The sequence below is a fragment of the Plectropomus leopardus genome, chromosome 21 (genome assembly GCF_026936395.1).
Source record: "Plectropomus leopardus strain MGB_pleo_1.0 chromosome 21, ASM2693639v1, whole genome shotgun sequence".
NCBI classification, from domain to species: Eukaryota; Metazoa; Chordata; class Actinopteri; order Perciformes; family Serranidae; genus Plectropomus; species Plectropomus leopardus.
The window spans coordinates 16,241,692-16,264,248 of NC_142196.1; the positions used below are offsets into that span (position 1 = coordinate 16,241,692).

The following is a 22,557-nucleotide window of genomic DNA, read 5'->3' on the forward strand; positions in this document are numbered from 1 at the left end:
ACAAACTTGATCAGGACATCCCTTGTGCCACAGCTTCCTTTGATGAATGTTATGGGTGCAGCATGCTCAGTGTGTTGCCGCAGAGTCGCCTGCATACATCAGGATCAGCCGCAGCGCTTTGTGTGTCCCTGACAAACCATCACATCCACTGCGTTGGACACCTGTGGCATAAACTGACATCCATTAGACACATTCCTCAGCAGAGCAGCGTCATTCACACACTTTTCCCTCCGTGGCTTCATCCCCCTCTGTCCTCTTTATTTCCCACTCCAACCCCCACCAGATCCCCTCTTTCTTCTTCTCTCCTTTTCCCCGCTCCCCCTCTTTCTCCACACATAATTGATTAAGGGCCGTTTTCATAAATCAATTTGGGACGCACATCAGTCAGCCCTGAATGGAGGAACCCCCCTCTGAGCAGCGGTATTAATCTACCTCAGCATGCCCTGCCACTCTCACTTACATACACACACACACACACACACACACACACACACACGCACACACACACACAGGATCTGTGTAGTTTGTTTTCTTTACTTTAGGTTTTGGCTGTTGCAGGTTGCCAAACATGAAATATGCAAATGTTTTCAGCAGTTTTGTAGACATTACAACCTGGAACAGCCTATCTGACACACACAGACACACACACATACACACACAGACAAACACACACACACACACACAGTTTCCACTGAGTCTGAACAGCGCTCGCTGTTATGAAGAAATTGGAAGAGAATTGTGGGTGTTTTTTTTTAAAGCGGCTTGATGGATTAGAAGGGACGACAAAAGCAGAGGCAAGCGAGAATAAAAAGTCTTTTTTTATGGACGTGAAAAAATTCTTTCCACATGTCTTCGCTGTACATCCCTAAACAAACAAATATGTTGTTTGTAGTCGGCACTCTGTCTCCAAGACAAACGCGCCTTACTGCTGTTTATAATTACACTGATTTAATTGCCATTACTATTAAGTGACTTCATCTCTCTTTCTTTCTCTCTCTCTCTCCCCGTCTCTCTTCTCCAATTCAAAGCTGTTGTTTTGGATGTTTTGATATTAATGTAACCATGACACCGCCCTTTCTCATTAGAAAAACCAGTGCCAAGTTGCAATGGATTCTGGGAACGTGAGCCTGCAACAGCTGCAAGTGATATGCCTGACTTTCCCCGCTTTGCTCAGTCTGGATTTTCTTACACTCTGCCCTTTTTCTCTCTAACTTTTTCCTCCACCTTGATCTTTTGTTCTTTTTTTCTTTATTACCTTCTTTGTACCCCCGTTGCTCCGGCTCTATTTGTTTCTCGTTCTTTTACCTTCCCTCCGTCGTTCCCCCCTCGCTGCCGCCCCTCTCCGTGCTCCAGGGTGTTGGCTTTAGTGGTAGTGAAAGCTGCTTTGCCTTAAAAAACAGTTTGTCTTAATGAGAAGGGGGGGGCCAGGCAGGAGAGAGGGGCCGGCGGGTCACAGCTGAAGCCAATTGCGTCCCTTTCCTGTCTGAGGTGCTGCTGGCCGGGGTCAAGCTCAGGGTCACGCTGCCCCGTCACTCCGGCTGGGTCCTGGTGCCGGTTCTGAATTGCCGCCAGCGTGTGTGTACGTGTGTGTACAAGACAGCGTGTGTGTTTTTGTACGAGTTAAGAGCAGAGGGGCAGGAGGCACATCTGTTTCTGATCCCCCAGAAAGCCTTGCTCTCCGGACCTGGAGGTGCTGGCGTGCCTGTGGAGGACTTGCGAGAGAGAAGGAGGGGAGGGAGAGCAGAGGGCGAGTGAGCGGTCACACGCACACAGTATGTGTCGGGTACGATGTGGCCTGTTTTTATCGCCACCTCCTCCTCCACTTCCTCCCACGTCTGCCTCTTTTATGTTTGCATTTTCGGAATATAAGCAAGTTATAATCAAAGTCGTCAAGTATAGGACATAATATACGCCATAAATGGCCTTGGATAAACCACAGCTGGTTAGCTTAGCTTAGCATAAAGACTGGAAACAGGAGGAAATTGTTAGCCTGACTCCACAAATAACAAAAACTGCCCCAACACCTCTAAAACTCAATACCTAACATTTTACATCTCGTTTGTTTAAGCCGTACAAAAACCAAAGTGTAAAAATGACATATTGTGGTTTTATGGGGAGTTATGTCCGGGAATATTTCTTGAAGGAAAAAAGTAACGCCTGCACGCTTACTCCATGCCACATGAATTTAATCAAGACAACGTTTCGACCTCACTTGGATCTTCGTCAGGTCAAAATGTTTGAAAAGGTTTTTATATTTAAACATAATGCACAGTGATAGCAGTTGTGGCTAACCAGCTAAAGCTGCGTTTACACCAGAGACTGTGAGTAAATATGGACGCTGCTTAAGTTAGGCTAAAATATCCGGAATACGGACGCTGCCGTCTTGCGCTGGCGATGTCGTTCGGAGCGCAGTAGCAATGTTCAAGGTGGGGGAGTTCCCGCCAAAACACCTGTCTGACCAATCGCGTGCAGCTCAATTGAATGCGAGCGCACGGATTGGCTGTCACAGCTGTCAATCAAGGCAGAAAATCCCCTTCTTGTAAAATTTAATAACTCATTAAAAGCAAACTTATCATAAAAGACACACACGAGTCTGTGGCAACTATGTTAACAGGTGTTTGAGTAACACTTTAACGGTTACTCAGCGATTATTTAGCTGTTCACGTTTTTGCGTTGTTGATGTAATATTTTAATTAAATACATGCAAATATACTTTACGTAGCCTTGTAGTTGATTTCTTCTGTGCCTCTGTGGATGCTGCCATTGTTGTGTGATGTCAGATAGCTGTAGTTGCGGTACATGGATTTACCCCGAGTTCGCAGGTCGGGACTCTGTATTTTGTATTTTTTCTCGACCTCCGACTTTGAATGGAACGCGGCCCAACTCTCAGCAAGACAGCAAATAAGTGTATTTCCAAAAATGGCAAACTATTTCTTTTAATATGTGTTAGTCTGGTGACAGATGAACCTTTTACTATGAAGTACCCCCTCTGAAGTGGCTTTAAACAGTTACATTTGTCTCATCAGATACTGTCCGACAGTGTCTGTTTATCCAGAGCTCTTATTTGCCGTGTGATATTTATTTATTTTTTTTTATGGCTGCATTGTTCCATCAAATAAGACTTATTACATGACATGTTTTTGGTGTGAACAGGGACGAGACGGTGGTCTCACTGCACAGCAAGAGGGCTCCAGGTTCGAACGTGAGCTTGGGGCCCTTCTGTGTGGAGTTTGCATGTTCTCCCCGTTTTAGCGCGTCTTTTCTGTGGGTTCTCATACTTCCTCCAACAATCCAAAGACACGTAAGTTAGAATAATGTTTGATTATTGCCGCTTGTCTGTGAGTGTGGACGGTCTGTCTCTGTGTCAGCTCTGTGACAGTCTGCTGACCTGTCAAGGATGCACCACCCAGTGTCAGCTGGGATTGGCTCGAGCAGGAGGATAAGGATAAGCGGTAGCAGATTATGGATCAGAAATTAAGACTTAAATTTCTCTTCTTATCTGTATTAACTGGATTATAAAAGTCTTTCATTTATTTGTTGAAACTTACAGTCACATTTTCTTCCTCTCTGTCCAGTTTGCTTTTGCCTTCTTCTCCCGCGACATCCTTGTCTCATGACAGCGACATCTGACCTCTTGCTCTCTTTCTAGTGCGTTTTTGTCTCCACATCTTTAAAGCTTAAAGGTTCTTTTTTTTCTATTTGCTTTTGTGATGTACCTTTTTCAAGCAGCCTATATGACATATTTTCTCTTCAAAATATGTATTTTTTGAGCCATGAGCTTGTGAATGTATCACACTCTCTCCTTCCCTGCACTAAAGGCCCCATACCCCCCCTCTCTTCCTCCTCCTCCTCTTCCTCCTCTCCTCCGTCTCTGACTGCGTGGAGAAGGTAAGGTTGAGATGAAACACCACGTCAGTCTTTGAACAGAGCCCGTAAAACAGGCGCATATTAACGAGCATGACTAACAAGCTGCAGGACCCAGGGAGCTGGATCACACGGCGCACTACACACACACACACACACACACTCACACACACACACACACACACACACACACACACACACTCACACACACACACACACACACACACACATCATGTCTTCTGCATGATATAGTTTTCTTTCTCTCCCTTCTTTTTTTTGTTTCTCAGACGCAGCTTTTCTCCATTCTCCACACACGTCATGCATGATATACTCCAGAGCTGTTTTTAAATCTTTTTTTTTTCCAAAGTTGTGTCAAAGCATAATTCTAGCTCACTTAAACTTTTGGGCTTATTTTAGTAGTTTTGGCCTCAGTTTCTATCGGTTGTGATAAGATTGTAGGCTACTTACCAGAGTAATTACTGAGTCAACAACAAAGTCTGCAAAAAACCCAAGAGGTCAAATAATCAGACGTTAACAAATCGAACACTTACGCAGATAATCTGGAGGTAAAATGGAACGTGAATTCACCAAAATTGTCACTGATAATTCTCATTGAACAGTTAAACTACAACAAATACATCATGTCAAAGCTCAACCAGGAAGTCTGTAAACTGTGATGGATAATTACCAGTTTCGCTGGATGTTTGGGTCATAAATTTACCTTTGTTTTGTTTGCCTTTGTTTTGTCTTCCATATGTTTGGCTAACCGACTGCTGTGTTTCTTGACTTTGGACTTCTTTTTGGCAATGTCGCTGTGTTCCCGGATCAGCTGTGAACTTGAAGAGTGGAGTATTAAAATATCCAATAATAGCGTATTCAAACCTACAAAAATGAGCGCAAGTTGTAATGAACCAAAGTCACCCTTTAATTAGTTTTTGACACCGCTGAAACCATCTTTTAAATACAGAGGTCTGATGAGTAAATGATCGTGGTTTGTGGCCATGCACGGCATGCCTGCTGGTGAGATTTTAGGTCAAAACTGGGGACTTGAATGTTTTTACTTTTAAGTCAAAATTCAAGTCTTACAGCAAGATTATGTCACTTAGAGACAAATAACTGTTTAACAAAGCTAATATAGCTTATTATAACAGAGCTGATGGTCCAGTCAGCTCATCTTAGGCCGCACGCTTTTTTGTTTTGAGAACTATTGCACATGAATATTACTCGGCGAAAGCTAAAACGTAACTTTTCTTTTCCAACAAGCAATTTTCTGATCATTTACACTGTGAATAAAGGCATCAACCAATCCGTTGTGCGGTCACGTCACAATAACAATAAAACTTATTTATTTGTCATGCCTCTAATGTATAAATACCTTAAAGCTCACTGATCAACATCTGGTTTGTTGTATCCGTACAAAACCCAAATGTGAGATGTTGGTAAGTGCGTGTTGTTATTGTCTGACAGAGCCAGTCTAGCTTATTTCCACTGGTGCAAGAGCTTATGCTAATATATGCATATATGTATATATATGAGAGATGGGTATTGATCTTCTCGTCTGTCTCTGGGTAAAAAGATGAAGAGGTGCATTTCCCAAAATGTCGAACTATTTATTTTGGTCTGCTTCAAGTCTACAGCTCAAGTTGCTTCCTTTCGTCTGTTTGACTTTCCTCTCTTTCTCTTGGTCCTTGTCCATTTTCTTCTCTCATGTCCTCAAGGATACATGCACACGCACGCACGCACGCACACACACACACACACACACACACACACACACACACAGACACACACACACACACACACACACACACACACACACACACACAGCTCTTTGCTATGACACACACTAACACTAATATCCCCCAGTCACTCTTTCACAGTCCCAGACTCTCCGCCCGACACACCTGAGCCAATAAAGTGGAACGTTTTTGCCAGGAAAAGCTATTTCATTCTGTCTCTGTCCTCCCCCCTCTCTCCCCCTTTCTCCTCCCCCCTTAAACTGCCTCCATTTCACTCCCTGAGGCCCTAAAAGCTGCCCCGTACTTAACTTCTCCCAAACCCCTGAACACCACCATGTCCACCATCGCTCCCCCTTCAAACCTTCTCCTGTTCCCCGACTCCTCTCTGGCTCCGTCCCTGAGGGCCTTAAGCCGCCGAGCATTTAACTCCTCCCTCCCCCCTCCTCCCCCTTTTCTGTCTCCCCCTCCAGGCTACTCTAGAGAGGTTCTTTACAGCCCTGTCATCCCTGCCAGAGCAGTAAAAAACACATCTGGAATCACACTCTACGTTCTACGCTCTCACCCCGTGTTTAAGAAGCCCACCCTCTTTTACCTCCCCCTTCATCCCTTTCCCTCACACACACACACACACACACACACACACACACACACACACACACACACACACACACACACTACGAGGGCCACGCCGCAGGAAAAACACTCCCATAACGAGCTACAAACACTGAAATAACACTGTTACCCTAAGTGAGATGTTTCTAATGAGGGCTGGAGAGGAGCGTGACAGAGAGGCACACATTTTGGGGGGGAGGAGAAGAAGAAGGACAGCGTGAAACAAGACGCAGGCATGTTGGATTCGACTGTATTCATCCACCCACACAGGCTGAGGCCATTTTGGATCTCGGTCAAGCTCCAGTTTTCCCTCCCTGTGTTCTCTCAGTTTGTTGTACGACCCCGTGTTCGCTCTTTTCGGCCCTTTGTGTGAGAAAGTGTCTCCTGGTCTGAAGCGTGACTATATATACATTTAATAAGGGCCTGTGTGGTGTAGTAATGGGCGGTTGGGCTCGGCTATGGTACAGGGAGGAAATGTCAGCAACAGATAGAGAGCTAAGAGAGCGGAGAGAAAACAAATTGATTCCCTGAAATTGCCGCCTCATCTGCTCTGATTGAGACTTGTGTGAAGAAACTTTGCAGTAGTGTTTTTGTGCGCAATGAGTATGTTTGTGTTTTGTAGCTTTTGGTCCACTTTATTATCTGTGTGAGAACGTCTGAGCTGTTGTTCCTCTCACTCTGTCTCAGTTTTCCTGAACTGGCTCCAGAGATGGATAATAAAGGCTCAAGAAATCCTCCGGCTTTTTTTTTTTTTTTAACCATGCAACTTAATCAGGATGAGAGAAAAAAGGGCGAAACGAGGAATGATTGAGGAGGGAAAAATTGAACTCCTCCTCTTTGCATTTTAAAAGTTTTAGAAATGAGACGAATAACTCCACGAGAGATTGGGTTTCCTTCGGAGCCAAGAACCCTTTAACCAAGACCATGTGCCACTTCTTGGCTGGTTTGTGTGCATGTATGTACGTTCATGTGTGTGTGTGACTCGGAGGGAGACAGAGGGTCAGGTTTCGGCGCTGAGGGGAGGCGCTCGGTGCTGTAAGGGAAAGAGAGCAGTGCTGCGGTAGGTAAATAGGGCTCTGACCCAGGCCTGCCAGTGGAACGCTCTCTTCTCCCTCTGCCAGAATCTTTTTTGTTTTGTTTTTGTGTTGTTTTTTTTTCTTCTTCTGCAAGACTTTTGGGGGGTGAGGTGGGGTGAGGGTGGAGTTTAGGTGGAGGGGGAATGTGTGTGTGTGTGTGTGTGTGTGTGTGTGTGTGTGTGTGTGTGTGTGTGTGTGTGTGTGTGTGTGTGTGTGTGTGTGTGTGTGTGGGGCTGGCTATTAACGAGCCCAGCACCATCGTTTTTCTAATTAGTGCTTTGGGGAATATTTTCTTAAGGACTGTCGACCCTCCCTGCAGAGCTTTTTGGGGGAGAAATGTGTGTGGGTGTGTGCATGTGTGTGTGTACATGTGTAAGTGTGTGCGCACATGTGTGTGGATGCATGAGTGTGTTTCTGTCTGTGCGTGTGTGTACAGTAAGTTTTCATTCTGTGGTTTTTTCCTTTTTGTGCAGAAACTTTGCAGAACTATTTTCCCATCTTGAGACTCTTCATGGTTTTTATACATTCACACACACACACACACACACATTCGTGACATCCTGATATATGTATATGGATGGACACACACACCGTCACACACTCTCTGCACTCCCAGTTCATTAAATCGAGGGGTTTCAGATCGTCTCCCCTTCCTGTATTCTCAGAACTCAAGAGCAAAGGAAATTTTCCTTTCTCTTTTCTTCCCTCTCAAAACTTTCTTTTCTCTTTTCTTCCCTCTTCTGCTGTTTCTTTTCAGCGAGTCTGCTGCTCTCGTCCTCGCTTTGATCCCCCCTCTCCATCTCCCCCTCCTCCACCCCTCCCAGGGCCTCTAGCCAGCTCACTGGCGCGGTTTCCTGAGTCTGCCCAGATTAATGAGTGTAACTTAGTGTGTGTGTGAGAGAAGGAGGGAGAAAGAATGCCTTAGTGTACCACAAATTGTGAGTGTGTGAGTTTGCATACTGTACGAGCCCTTGTGTGTGTGTGTTTGATCTGCGGTTTCCAAACCAAACTTTATTTTGTGGATTTTCTTTTTTTCTGCCGTCATCAAAGTAAGTGATTCCACAGAAGGCTGGCTTTTGAGTCGCATCTGGGCCGTTTTTTGAAGAAAAAAAGAAAAATTCCCCCAATCACAAGGATGCCGGGATTCGATTGCAATCAAGCGGCAGGCGTCTGCAAAAGAAGCCAAAAAATGCTCCCAAACTTGTCTCTGTGACACTGTGAGGGGGGCTCAGTTTGTGGAGCAGCGGCTGAAAACTTCATTCACATACTGAGAGTGTGCAAAACAATCACAATACAACTGATTAGCATTCCTCCATAAAAACACAAAGTGCTAAAAATAATCCCCTGATTGGAGCCATGTGTTGAATTTGGGGTGGTGGGGGTAAGGTTGGTGTGTGTGTGTGTGTGTGTGTGTGTGTGTGTGTGTGTGTGGGGATGGGGGGGTGGGTGTACTGCGGTGGGTCGTACAGAAAGGCAGGAGGCAGCAGAGGGTGGGATGAATCAAACCGGAGTGAAAAAACAGTTTGTCTTTTCTCTGAGCTCTGATAATAACGCCACGTGAGTCCCCGCTGCACAGCGTTTATTTACTCTCACAACTCACAGTGTACACACTTTCACTCTCACACACACACAGACACACACACACACACTCTCTGCCGTCAGCACTGCAGACAAACACACATACACACACAGACGCCTTCCAGCAGACTTACAAATATGGACATAAACATGTAATCACAACCATGCATGGTCCAGTTTCTCACTGCTCTCCGCTCTCTCTCTCTCTCTCACACACACACACACACACACACATACACACACATGCACACACAGCTGGAAGGAGGAGTGATGGAGGAGAGGGAGCTCATAATGGCCAGGTGGTTTTAGTTAGGATGTATTCCACCTGAGAGCATGAATTAAAGGAAAAAAGACAGAATGAGTTAGTTGTGTTGGCCAGGTGAGTTTCCAAGAAATGCAACTTGGGTGGTTCTCATTTGTTACAGTGAAATGACATCAAATTTAAAAATGTTTACAGCAAAAAATCAGGCAGAAGGTCTCTTCAGGAGGATTTTTTTCTTTTATTAAAGACTTATTCCAGTATGTCACCTACATAAATATGTGTTAAATTTAAAGTTTTAAAAAAAAGCAACAGAAGCCAAAATATCTTGACTTTTTGTCTTCAGTGTCTGTCAAGCTCCAAAAAAAGTGGTTCCTACACTTCCCATAATGCAACCTTTTAATCAGATCCTCATCTTCTTGTGTAAATGCTCATGTATTTAAGACTCCATACCCCTAGTTTGTAACTTTGCACGGTCTAAGCTCAGTGACATCACTATTACATCATTAAGGTTATTTTTTTTTTCAGATCTTCTTCAACCAGTTGTCATGGAAATGTAGATGCTCAAATTACTGTTTTTTCCTGAGTACTTTAATGTGTATGTGTGTTAACCTAAAAGTTGGACATCTGTATTTCCATGCCAGAAGGCCATGTGCTGAAGAAGATCATGTAGAGTGACTGAAAGCTCCAGAACAATTGCTATCTAAACCCGACTCATCACATTTTGAGACCTTGGCCAAGATCACAAAATTTCCCTTCATGACTTTAGGGGCTTCTGGTCGAGAAGACCCTCACTTGAGTAGACCCGTGATAAAGACGGGGTTGGTGGTTGAGCAACAAAACTACTTGATGAGGTTAGGAAAAGATTGTGGTTGATGTGATTAAGTATCCATGTGACTAATGACGAACCCCTGCCATGACAAACGACAAAGTCCTGTTCTTGTTGGGTCTATCCTTCCTTTCCTCCCGACCTGGGTGGATTTTTGCGCTCTTTATACTGCGTTTGTTGCCCTTAAGATCTAATAACAGTTAAATCCCTGTGCATCTCCTTCTAAAAGCAAGTGAGCAAACTTGGCTGGATGGAGCACGAAAAAGTGTCCAAATATGCTACAACGGACAATATTCAGGAAGCCTATCGAGCCCTGAGTGAGCCTAAGCAATGACTTGCTATTGCGCTGAAATTAGGTTGGAGGTGCGCAAAGTTTTGCCAAAATAGAGCCAGGGTGAGCTTTTTTCGGGCAACCAACATGTTGCTTAGCTTGTTTGCTAACACAGAGCAGGTAAGGACATCTTCATCGGGAAACACTAAATAATTTGATGTTCGCCCGCTTGACCGTTTGCTTGATTCAAGCAGTTTGTGAGCAAACACTACAGTAAGATGGATTTGGTGTGAATCCGGTGGGAGTGGGCAGGATTGGGATTAAGAGTACAGTTCCACACAGGGCTCAACTTTACACTGCCCAAGTGGCGTATTTTCCCATCTGGCCTGCTGTCCCTTTAACACACACCTTATTTTAGCGCTGTTACTACCTACGTTGCCGGCTTAGAAGCAAGACAGTTCTGTCCCCCCACTCTGCAATTGTACCTTTTTATATAGAATGGCGAGGCGGCATAACGGCGCAACATTTTGTTTTGAACAGGCAGTGTAAAAGGGGCTAGAGAGAGTTTTCCGTGTGTTTTATGCCTCTTAATGAACCTTGGGTTGTGATGATTTTGTTAACTGCTGTCCTGAAGTTCTTAAATGACCCTTGAACTCCACTTAGTTAACTCCTAGGAAAACTAATTTCCTGATTTTACAGCTGTGAGGTAATGGGAATATTGAGTGGTTGTTCAAGAGGTTATGAATAAAGCGGCAGTAAGAAATGCAGCCATGGAGTGAATGGATGATTGTTTGTGTCTGAAGTACATTTCACATTAATTCATTCATCCACTCTGGTGCTCTCGTTCAAGTGTCTGCAGTGTCTCTCTAGTCTGTGTTGACTCATAAAGCCCTCATTGTGGGAGCCAAAATCGGCCCTTATCTCACTGTCATAACTGAGGGGGCTACCATGGCAACAGAGAGGAAACACTGTCACATCTGCTCTGTATGTGCAGACTATAAATCATGCACATCTTCACTGACACATTAAAGGAGACGAAGATATTTTAGATTATTGCAGTCAGGATCTGTGCAGGCGGACACTGTCAGCAGTGTGAGTGGTTCCTTCAGCTGTCAATCATCACAAAAAAAACTGAGGCTCAAAAGCCCGGAGGAAAGTGGGCGGGATATCCTCTGGGAGCGTGTGGTTGGACAGCCAGCTAGAAGGCAGCGTCTGCTTATTTGATAAGAAGTCGTCCGTCAGGAAGGAAAATAAACAGCCGAGCGTGCTGCTACTGCAGAGCCAGAGGAAGAGCTGTTACTAGAGCACAACACAATATTTACACTGCTGGACCCACGCACATCCACATAGACCCGCTCGCGCTCGCCAGCACATATACCTGCACACATGTAGGGTCGAACTAACACTGAGGCATGTGTACATATGCACAAGCACAGAGGGGAAACAGGTGCTGGAGGTGAACACAGTATCTAGAAAAACATGATTTTAGTTGTACAAACAACAGAAACTCTGGAGATGCATATGTGCAAAGAGCGAGCGTGTGTGTGTGTGTGTGTGTGTGTGTGTGTGTGTGTGTGTGTGTGTGTGTGTGTGTGTGTGTTAAAAGAAAAGATCTGACACTAAAAAGCAACAGCAGTTAGAACTATAGTTTTGTTTTTCGTGTGTTTTAAAGGGACAGTTCACACCCAAATCTAGAAAACATATTTTTTCCTCTCACCTGCAGCAATATTCACCATCGTAGCAGACATCTCTACGGCCAATATCTTCAACACCCTGCAACTCCAACACCAAAACAGTCTAGACTGAACTGCGATACAGGTTAGAGAAGAAAAGAAAGTGTGTATTTAATTTGAGGGCAAACTTCAACTTTTCACTGTCAGGTATGGCACAGGTGCAACAAACTTAAAACTTTTAACTGGACGTGGCAGTCAAGCACCTGGTATGAAGTTACTCTTTAAACAACAACAAAGATGGCCAAACACTGACTTGTTCTAGCATCTCAGATGCTATTATTTGCTGGTTTTTCAGTTTTCTACCATTCTAAACAGAACATTTTGGGGTTTTAAGCTGTTGGTTTGGCAAAAGTTGAGAAAGGCCAAAGCCAAACAATTTGTGCTTATTTCTTGTCTGCATTACAAAACAATAAAGACAAAACAAAAGTGAACATAAAAAGTTTTTTTTTAACTCAATCAGACCAAACAAACAATTTGAAGACCTTACCTTGAACTCTGTGAATTTGTGATGAGGGTTTTCCACTCTTTCCTTACGTTTTGTGACTAAACTGTTAGCCAATTAACTGAAAACTACTGAGAGATGAATCAGTAATTAGAATAATCATCAGGTGTTGATTCAGTCCTGCTGGGATTTTTAGGCCATATCTGGAGGTATTGTTGTACTGTGTGACTTTACAAGGTGTTCATGTTATTGTGTCCACCCTGCTATGCTCATATTTTGCCTCCATGTGAGAGCATCTCGAGGACTTGTTTGTTTAGATAAGGAAGGAGGGGAGAGCCGAGGGACCGTGAGAGTCCTGACCTCCTGGCTGTGAGCCCCGCCCTCCGGCTGTGACTGACAGATAGCATCAGTCCAGCTCCTTATCAGCTCCCTGCCCTCTGATCTGGGGTCTGCCTCCCAGCACTGCAGCGAGGAGGAGGAGGAAGGGTGGGAGGAGGTGAATGATGAGGGGAGGGGGTGGTATGCCAAGGCAAGACGACTCACAAACAGTTGTGCACATATATGGACAGGTAGTTGTTTCTGTTTTCTGATTTATATTAAGCAATAAATGAATAAATACAGAGAAAAAAAGGAAAAAAACAAGGTGTAGTTTACGTTTAACCAAAGAACCAGGCAGCCTTTATTACGATCTTTCTCCCTCGCTTTCTTTACTTTCTCGTCAGAATTAGTCATAATGAGAGTTACTGCCAGTGGACGCCTTGTACAGTGTGTGTGTGTGTGTGTGTGTGTGTGTGTGTGTGTGTGTGTGTGTGTGTGTGTGTGTGTGTTATTGCTCTTGGATAGTAGGCCGTTCTGTGTTTGCGGCCTGTGTTTGGGAGTCTCTGTAAGTCATTTGGTGTGTTTTTTGGAGGGGGTGAGATCATGCTGACGCTGAACATAAAGAGTCATTGAGTGGAGCACGGACCATAGGCCAAGTCTGGAGGTACGGAGGGAAACAGGGATCTGTGTATGCACACACACACACACACACACACACACACACACACACACACACACACACACACACACACACACACACAGGCTTTCTCAGGGCAGTGAGTGTAGAGGGCTCCCGAGGGCCAGGGGGACTATCGTTTTCCCCGTTAATTATGACCGTCTGGCAGGCTGGAAAGCAGGAAGTCAGAGAGGGAGAGATGGAAAGAGGGAGGGATGGTAGATAGATGATAGGAGGGTGAGGGTGGAGGGGGGGTGAGGGAGAAGGCGAGTCAAAATAAGGGAGGAGAATCCAAGATGGATGATGGGAGGAAAGAGGGAAACTATGAGAGGGGAGGATGGGGGAGTGATAGAGCCCGATCCAAATAAAACCTTATGCAGGGAGGGTTGGGATGATAAAACCAGGTGCTTGATAAAAGGTGGAATTTTTTTTACATTCAGCCATGTCAGGTTTTTGGATGTTTTCTCTTCCCTTCACTGCTCCGTCCACTGGCGTCACTCCCTTACTTCTGATATACAACTTACACTCCCCGACCTCGGCTTTCATCCAACCTTTTGACCCTTTCAGCAACACCAGCTTGCGCCTATAACTTAACTTTACCGTCCAACCTTTTGTACCGTCCACCTCCTCTGATGGGTCGTCCTTCATCTGACTCCCCCGAGAGCAAAACAAGAAGACGCAGCAGCTCGGCAGGCGCAGATATTAATGTTTGTTGTTTAAAAAGTGAAGTGCTGTAAGGACAGTTCAGGCCAAGCAGCTATGTGAGCTGAGCCGAGCAGAGCGGGTCCTGGATTTCACTGGCTCCAGGTCCAATTAGGACTGTCTGCTGCATCTGGACACAGTTAAAGTCAGAGTCAAAACTCACACTTCACTCCAGCAGGGATATAAAGTCACAACTTTTAGACTACAGGCCAGCTAAGCTTTGTACCACAAAGAGCGCAGAATATTTACAGCTCTGCAGCAGTCATAACACAGCTCCGCAGATAAAACCTGAAAGAGGAGACTGCAGCGTGAGATGGAGTGAGGCCGACATGCTGCTGTCAGATTGTGTCAATAAGAGGATTTTTTCCGTGTTGCAACATACTAGTTATGTTTGAGGCTTTTGCTGAGGGCAAACAATCACTGGAAAAATTGCAAGATCAAGATGTCTACACTAACAATACTCAGAGTTTTGCCTTCAAGTGTCTATTGAGTGTACAAGCCAAGAAACACATTATTATCTCTACATGCCCATGGAAAATAGCACTTTATCATGGAAAGATTCAAACAACGACTTCTATTTCGAGCATTTTTTTCTGTTGTTGTTGAAGAAAAAACACAATTCAGTGGTTCCCAGGCAGCCAATAAAAGCAAAAAAAAAAATAATAATAAAATAAAACATTGATTACATTTTATTACTTTTGGACAGAGCCAGGCTAGATGTTTCCCCATGTTTCCATTCCTTATGCTAAGCTAAGCTAACCAGCTGCTGGCAGTAGCTCCATATTCAACCACCCCTTTCTTATTACCCACTGCTCAAATACTGCAGCTTCATCAGTGATGTTGGCATCAGATATTCACGTAGAAAGGCACCTTTTATAGTGGTGCGATGATGATCAGGTTGTAATACTGCTGGTAATGTAATGTAAGGAGTTGGAAAGCTATCTTGGTGGATGGATCCAACAAACCCCTGAATTTCCCCCAGGAGCCCGTTGTTTGTTCCTGTGTGAATGTTAAATCAAACCATGATGTTTTTTCTAAACCTAACCATGTGCTTTTGTTGCCTTTAATGTCTTCATTCATAGCACTCTCCTGGCAAATTATATTGTGAATGTAGCTCTCAAATTGAAGTAATCTCTATCTACTTCTCACTAATATCTCAGAGCTAATATTTCCTTTGTTTTCCTTTGGAATATTTCTTACTGATATTGTTGGAAATGCCATATTGACATTTTGGGTGCAAAAGTTTGACGCTTCACGTTCTGGGATGCAGCTACCATGATTTCAGCACAGGCATGTGGTGGGATGACGCTGCAGGTGGTTATATTAGGACAACAACAGCACATGGCAACCAATGCAGAGTCGTCAACAAACACACATGCTGGCACCGATGGTTAGAATAAGGGGAAGGAGGCACATGGTAAGGTGTTGAAAATAAACGTAAGATTCAGACAGGAAGCGAATACTGGACTCCCTCATGAAAGTCTGGGGTTTGTTGGACCCATCGTCCACCCGATAGGCACCCTTGTGTTCCTTATATTATGTCGTTACTGGCAGTGTTTCAACCTGACGCCGTCCTACCATGTATCATGAGGACGCAGCAGGTGCCGTCCGACCTTCTGCCAGTGTATAACAACACAGCGACCGGTTCTGTATGTCTGCATGCTTACCAGACGCCGTCCAGCGGCGTATCATGCAGATGTGAACGATGTCTTTTGGTGTCAACATCTTATGTCAAAATCACAGTCAATATGGCGGTATTTGATTATTTCGGAATGAGAACGGGCCACGATGGGTCAATTTAAAGGTTGTGCATGACGTAAACCCTTTAATTCACGTTTCGCACTTTTGTATATGAAATAAATGGATCCGTTTTTTGCATCTGGAGAACCTCTCCCAGTTTTCATCAGGGAGCGGGCCTTTTTAATAGTGACTGTTTATATCAATGTCAGGCTTCGTCACAGTCTTCTGCAACAGATTTAAAAATAAGAAGCAGTGAGGTAGCAAAGAAGCCAAGTGGAAATTGCTCAAAGACAAGACTGAACATTGGATCAGAAACTTTTGCACGATGGAAACAACTGATAGATGGAACAGAATCCAAGCAGAAAAGGGAAGTTGCAGATTTTAGCTTCAAGCTGCGACGATGACCCACGTCGACACACTGGATCGACAGCAAGTTTTAAAATCTCTGGAACAAACAAGTAAACACAGTAAATAAAATAAATCAAATGAATCTCACCAAACATGTGCCATCGCTGCTGCAAGAACTCCGACGAACAATGAAAAACAGTTGCAGAAAATTGCATCCCGGAGTCTCAGAGGAGATACGAGGCGGCCTCTCTGCAGAAAAACAACATCTAATCAGAGCAGTCACACAGCACATTCCACATCATGACACACACAGTAACTCAGCCTGAGGTCCGACCCCACCTGAGCCTGGATCTCTGTCTCAACAGCACAATCACACTGGAATGAGAACCAATAACAGCCAATTACCCTCCATATCCCTCCAATGCGCGCACACACACACACACAGGGGCATGAAAAGTCAGCTTTACATCAGTAAGATTGAAAAAGAACAATAAAATCTCCGGATATGAAAAGCTCCCGAGGCAACAATGCACAGTTTAAGTACAAGATGCTCTCTGTGTGTGTGTGCACCTTAGGAGAAGACATCTGAAAGAAAAAGACACCATAAATCTCTTCTCCCGGAGTCGTACTGAGAATTTTGATTGTGTGTCTAGATGTGAGGCCCAAGGCACAGTTATCAGCCTGTATCTGTAAAATTGAGTCAAGCTCAGAAATGGGTATGTTTGTTCATTCCAGTGGCACGCAGGTACTTTATTAAAAACTTTATTGTACATCAGTACATTTATCTGATGGCTGTTACCAAAATGTATACTTTGCACAATCAAGATTCAAATAAAATAAACAAAAAGCTGATAATATGAGATGTATTATTAGATGTTGTGCTACATTTTTTAAATAATCCTGCTGTCTCAGGTTTGTTATTATGGAACTTTTACATTCAGAAGTTAATACCTACTTATTAGTTTTGTAGAATAATACTTTACTTTATTCAGCGAGCAAAAAAAGAGTGAGAATGATAAGTGAAAACAAGTTTACTTTTAATTACGTAATGAGGGATTATTCCATAGGCAGCACAATTGTTGAGTGTGAACTAATGTTTCAAGTATTTAAGTAGTAAGTTAAGTATTTAATGAAAAATTACTAGTTTTATGTCTCAGTATCAAGATAATCATAAAAGTCATCTCATAAAAAAGTTGCCCAATATGTAAAAAGAGAAATATCAGGTGCTTGAGGTTGTAAATAGTAAATTGTGCTCCTTCATCCACTTATGTGAAATTAAGCATTTGGATGATATGTATTATTTCTTAGATCAAGTTTTTAAGATATTTTTTACAGTACAGTGACAATTAAAAGAAGCAATATCCTTTTTTATATCCTGGTCATCTACAGTTATCGTTATGTATGATTGTCACTGTAATATTTAGCAGAAAACAAAGAGTTCTACTTTATATTTTGAGTATTTTTGGCTAAAACAAACAGCTTGGGTAGCTCAAGATCCTCGTTTCTCAATATCTGGGATCAGTTTATCTACAAAAATACTGTAAATTCCACATTTTTTAATGGCTAAAGGTAGTTTTTCAATTTTGAGCCAGAGTATTGGTACAGTTTGGAATGCAGGACTGGGCTTTTTCTCGAGTAAAAGATTTGTATACTTTCTTTTCCTCTGGATTTTACATAAATCATGAAGCTGCAGTTCAGAGGTCATAAAACACCATCATTCAGTTCTCTATAAAGGCATTTTCCCATGAGCTCCTTCACAGAGTTTTTGTATTTTATTTAGGAGCACCGGAGAGACAGCTGTGACATGAGCTCTGCAGTGTTTCAGCTCACATGGGTTTATTTTTAAGTGTATATGTTAGCAAAACGTCAGGAAGTAGAACTCCAGCCACTGTGCTGTTGACTCTACTTCCCATCATGCTTTGTTTAATCCTTTATCCAGATAGTGTAGTGGTATTATGTGTTGTGAATAGAAAGGTTGTCACTGGGCTGGGATAGAAACACCTGTTGTTTGAATGTCTGGGTTATTGTAATGATTTGAACCATGACTGAGTGTGTTTATGCAGCGACCAGCAGCACGTTGCTCAAGTCAGCAGACATGAACCCTGAAATTCCCACAGAGATTCATGTTGTTGTTTTCACTGAAAAAGTCATTGTTTTCACTTTAAAGAAAAGGTTTGAATTCTTTTCAATGTCAGATTAATACATCAGTCTTTACTGGCTATGTAGTGATGACCCTGTGGTTTAAATACAAACCGGTTTTAAATCTAAAACCCGATTTAATACATTAATATAGAAGCAGTCTTGCAGGTTTTTGTCACTCTGTTTGTGGTCCTGTAAAATGTTGTAATCTGTGTCAGGCTGTACGCATCACTTTTTAAGGAAGCAGACTGCAGTGAAACCTGATGAAAACGTAGAACTATGATGCAAAAAAAATGTGCAAGTAGAGACACGTCATCAACCCGCATCATCCATCTGCAGCACCGTCATGATCTTAAATGCGGGAAAACAAAAAAAAAATCCTTGGCCAAGAACCAAGACATTTCTTACAATAGCACTGCTACTGTTGTTTGACTTAATTCAGATGGTGTTAACAGTGGTGCTTACAACATCATGCCTGCATCATTTCATGTCAGCATTGGGGTATAGCAGATATTGATCTGGCTGATTGAAGATTTCATTATGCTTCAACTGATGTGCTCGTCTGATGCTTCTCCCTTTGTGTTTTAGAGGAAAGATTGGCCAAAAGTGAACGCTTTTGTTCCCATATTTAAACAATTATCACATCCTACCTCTGTTAATGAGACCTGGTGTTTACGCTCAGCCTTCCAGCGTGGATGTCTTCACCGTGGCTTCAGATTTGGTTGGATAACACATCATAAAAACTACTTTGAGCACACCATCATCTTTATCTGGCTTTTGTATTTGGTCCTAATTGTTATATTTGACCCTCAGTGTTCCTACCTATCCGCAATACCCAAGTACCCATGTTAATATGTGACTTCAGCTGTCTAAGATATGCAGATTAAGTAAGCATCAACATGTGCAGGACTGTATCAGTATACAGGCATACCCATTTTAACCCTTTCAAAATATGAGCAAATTGGCTTTATTTCTTTCAAGAACATGGGAAGAAAATGAGTAACAAATTAGCAAGAAATTAGTAAATAGTACAAGAACGTTTCCTGGAAATTAGTTTTAAAAAAAGACAGTCAAAAAAACAAACACTGAAAAGAAAAAGTGCTTAAAATTATAATAATTCTGTAATGTACTTTTACATATGTAATAGTGATAATTACAAATATAGCTTCCCCTGGCTTTTTTAACCGTCAATTTGTGGAGCTTTTCTTACCATGTTGTTAGTTTCCTTTTCCCCATGTTTTTTAAGTCAAAGGTTTAAATACTTGTGAAAAACATCTGAAAGGAGCACAAGAAATGAAGTTGCTCCAGGTTTTAAGGTTTAAACAATATGTTTATTCAAATCCCGACTTTAGTAAAAGTAAGAAGTATTGTCATAACGATGTAGTTAAAGTATCAAAAATTAATGAACTCGTTTTGCTGTAAAATACCGTCTGTGACTGCTACAATATTAACCTATTTAAACAAAGTCATGGAAATGGGATGAAGTATTATGGAAAAGTTATGGAAAAGTTTTGAAAAATCATAGGTAAAAATGTGTGGAAATGCTGCATTACAGTGATCAATAACCCTTTCAGTATCTTTAAAATCTGAGGCTATCCTTTAATTGCTCTTTGTGGAAACTTTAGATCAACTGCACATCCGAAATGATCGATAATTAAACAGTGTAGGAGTGTAAAAGAGAGAGCAAGATTGCTTGTTTGTCTTGCTTTAATGAACGTGAGAGTGAAAGTGTGCTGATTTAGTGCTCGTATATGCCACAAAGCACAAGTGTGTGTGTGATTCAATCTGGTTTTGTCACACTGAGGAAGTGACACAGCTGCTAAGGTCAGCAGGATACAGAGAGGGAAGGAGAGAGCAGGTCGTTGTCATGGCGCCCAGCTCAACAATGGAGCGAGGAGGTCGGCAAGGAGGCAGCATCGCACGGCTGAGACCCTTGAGGAAAAATCACCTCCTGCTCTACACACACACTCACTGGTGAACAATACACCGCTCAATTATGAGACACACTGGACGAGTTCACACCTGACAGCCAACACCCAAAACTCAACGTGCACTCTCGCTCCATCTTCTTCTTTGTTGGTGAAACGCACAAATCACAGCGCACCAACACACGGCGCTGACACCCCCCGTCTCTCCTTCTCACTCTCCATTACTTTCATAACAACATTTATAATCATCTACATGACAATCTGTGTGGGGCTCCATAGTGAGGCTCGGGGGTGACAAGGGTTAGCGCTGAAGGGAAGCGGTGCATGCTGGGATTGCGGCCTGCTGAGAGAGTGGCATTCTGGGAGGCGGTGTCCTGCGGGCAGGGCCTCTGGGGGATGCAGTATGGTTAATAGGCCTTTCATGGCCGGCCCACAAAGCCTTTTGTCCCGAGCTAATTCATCCAGCCCTGCATGGAGAGATGGAGAGGGGGGAGGGGCACCATGGAGGGTTTTTTGGGGTTGGGAGTCCCCATTTTTTCTCCCGTCTCTCTCTCTACTCTGCAGTGCGTGGTGGCGCTAGTGTGAGGGAGCCACATACAAACAGAGCCCTGCTCGGTAGCAACAACACCAAAACATTGGCAGAGCTTGCTGGCAAACTGCAGCACAACACTGGAAAACACCCGCGATTAATGACTCCTTGAAAACATCTTGAAGCTGGAACATCCTGCAGGGTAAAAAATCAAAGTGGCGTGGATCAGCGGTAGAAAGTAACTAAGTACATTTACTCAAGTGCTGTACTTAAGTAAAAATTTCAGGTACTTGTACTTTACTTGAGTATTTTCCTTTCATGTCACTTTATATTTTTACCCCACCACATTTCAGAAGGAAATATCAAACTTTTTACTCCACTACATTTATCTGAACACTTTTGCTTTTAAAATGAAGATTTTTGAACAACAACATGACATTTGTTTCCTTTCACACAAAACTGTTTTTCGTTAAAGATGGGAAACACAGTCAAATTGTTTATTTAAACCTCTTTTTTTGGCATATCCCTTGTTTACTATGATGGTATTAATGTATTCTTTGGTGTTCATGATTTCAGTAAACTGAAATAAATGATTGCATTGTAGAGAATCTTACAAAACTAATCATGTGTGTAGCATATCCATATTGACAAAAGTTTAAACGTTTATACTTGATTGTGTGATCTTAGCAGTTTACTATTCCAGCCGGCAGCCAACAACCCTTTTTCATATTCTTGTATTCAAGACCATACAAAGTGAGACCAAGTCCAGAGTGTGACGAGACAAGACCAAGTCAAAAACCTCTAAAATAGGTCTCGAGACTGATCTCGAGTACTCCAACACTACTGTTTTATACATCCAAAGAACTTATATAAAAATGAACTGCACGGCAACCAGATTTCAATTGAGACAGATGTTTATTTGTCAAAATGTGTCTCCACACCAGGCTAGTAAAAGGGACTGCCCATTTAATTGGGACTAAGCCTATATTTGAAGTTTTACAGTGATTAAAAAAAAGCTGAAATGTGTCCCCAAAAACACCTGAACAAGAGCAACAGGTGTCATAAAATGCCACCAGTGAATGGAGCCCCGCTGGGTTGCAATAACCCCTCAGGTACATCATGGTGGGAGTTCCTGCGTTCACAGAGGCGAGACGAGGCCAGCGTCCCACCGTCAGACCCCCCTATCAAACCCTGTGATCTGGGAATAGTCAGTTATTAATGAACTGGATGGGAACGGCTCCCCTCGATTCAAAGTGTGCTGATTGAAGTGGAGAAGAGAATTCCAGAGCCAGCACAGGCGGGGGGACCGAGCTGTGATCACTGTGGTATGAGAGTGTGTGCGTGTGTGTCTGTGTGTGTGTGTGTTGCACAGTACTGACTGGGCCCGTCCAGCTCACAACAACACAACCCAGCACAGCACTGCACAGCTGCACTGGAGGGCCTGCAGGCCTCAATGGACGGGGGTCAATACAAACTCTGTGGGGACCAACGCATACCAAATCAGGGGGAACAGAGCAGGAGGAGGGGGAGGGGGCGCACTTTTCTCCTCCAGGACACCGTAGTTCTCGAGATTCCAAGTTTCTATGAGTTTTAATAACTATAAACACATGAATATACGTTAAAACGCGTGGTCCAAGTTGTAGTTTTACGCACAACCTCTGTGAAGCCTTCATGTGCTGTGAGTATGGATCTATAGTGTGCAGAAACAGGCGGCGCAGTACCCGGCTCTGGGATTTTGGGAGCCAGTCCCTATTGTTCAGATCCCTCCTCCTGC

At 43.3% G+C, this 22,557-nt stretch overlaps 1 long non-coding RNA gene across 1 annotated transcript in view; it reads right to left on the bottom strand.

Moving 5' to 3' along the window:
* Nucleotides 1–13,173, bottom strand: part of LOC148186041 (uncharacterized) — a 21,781-nt gene extending 8,608 nt beyond the window's left edge. The window contains exons 1-2 of the long non-coding RNA XR_015775327.1: nucleotides 12,449–13,173; nucleotides 11,946–12,035 (exon numbers count right to left, since the gene is read on the bottom strand). This is a non-coding gene — a long non-coding RNA (uncharacterized LOC148186041). The remainder of the gene's footprint in view (nucleotides 1–11,945; nucleotides 12,036–12,448) is intronic.
* Between the last annotated feature and the right edge of the window lie 9,384 nt (nucleotides 13,174–22,557).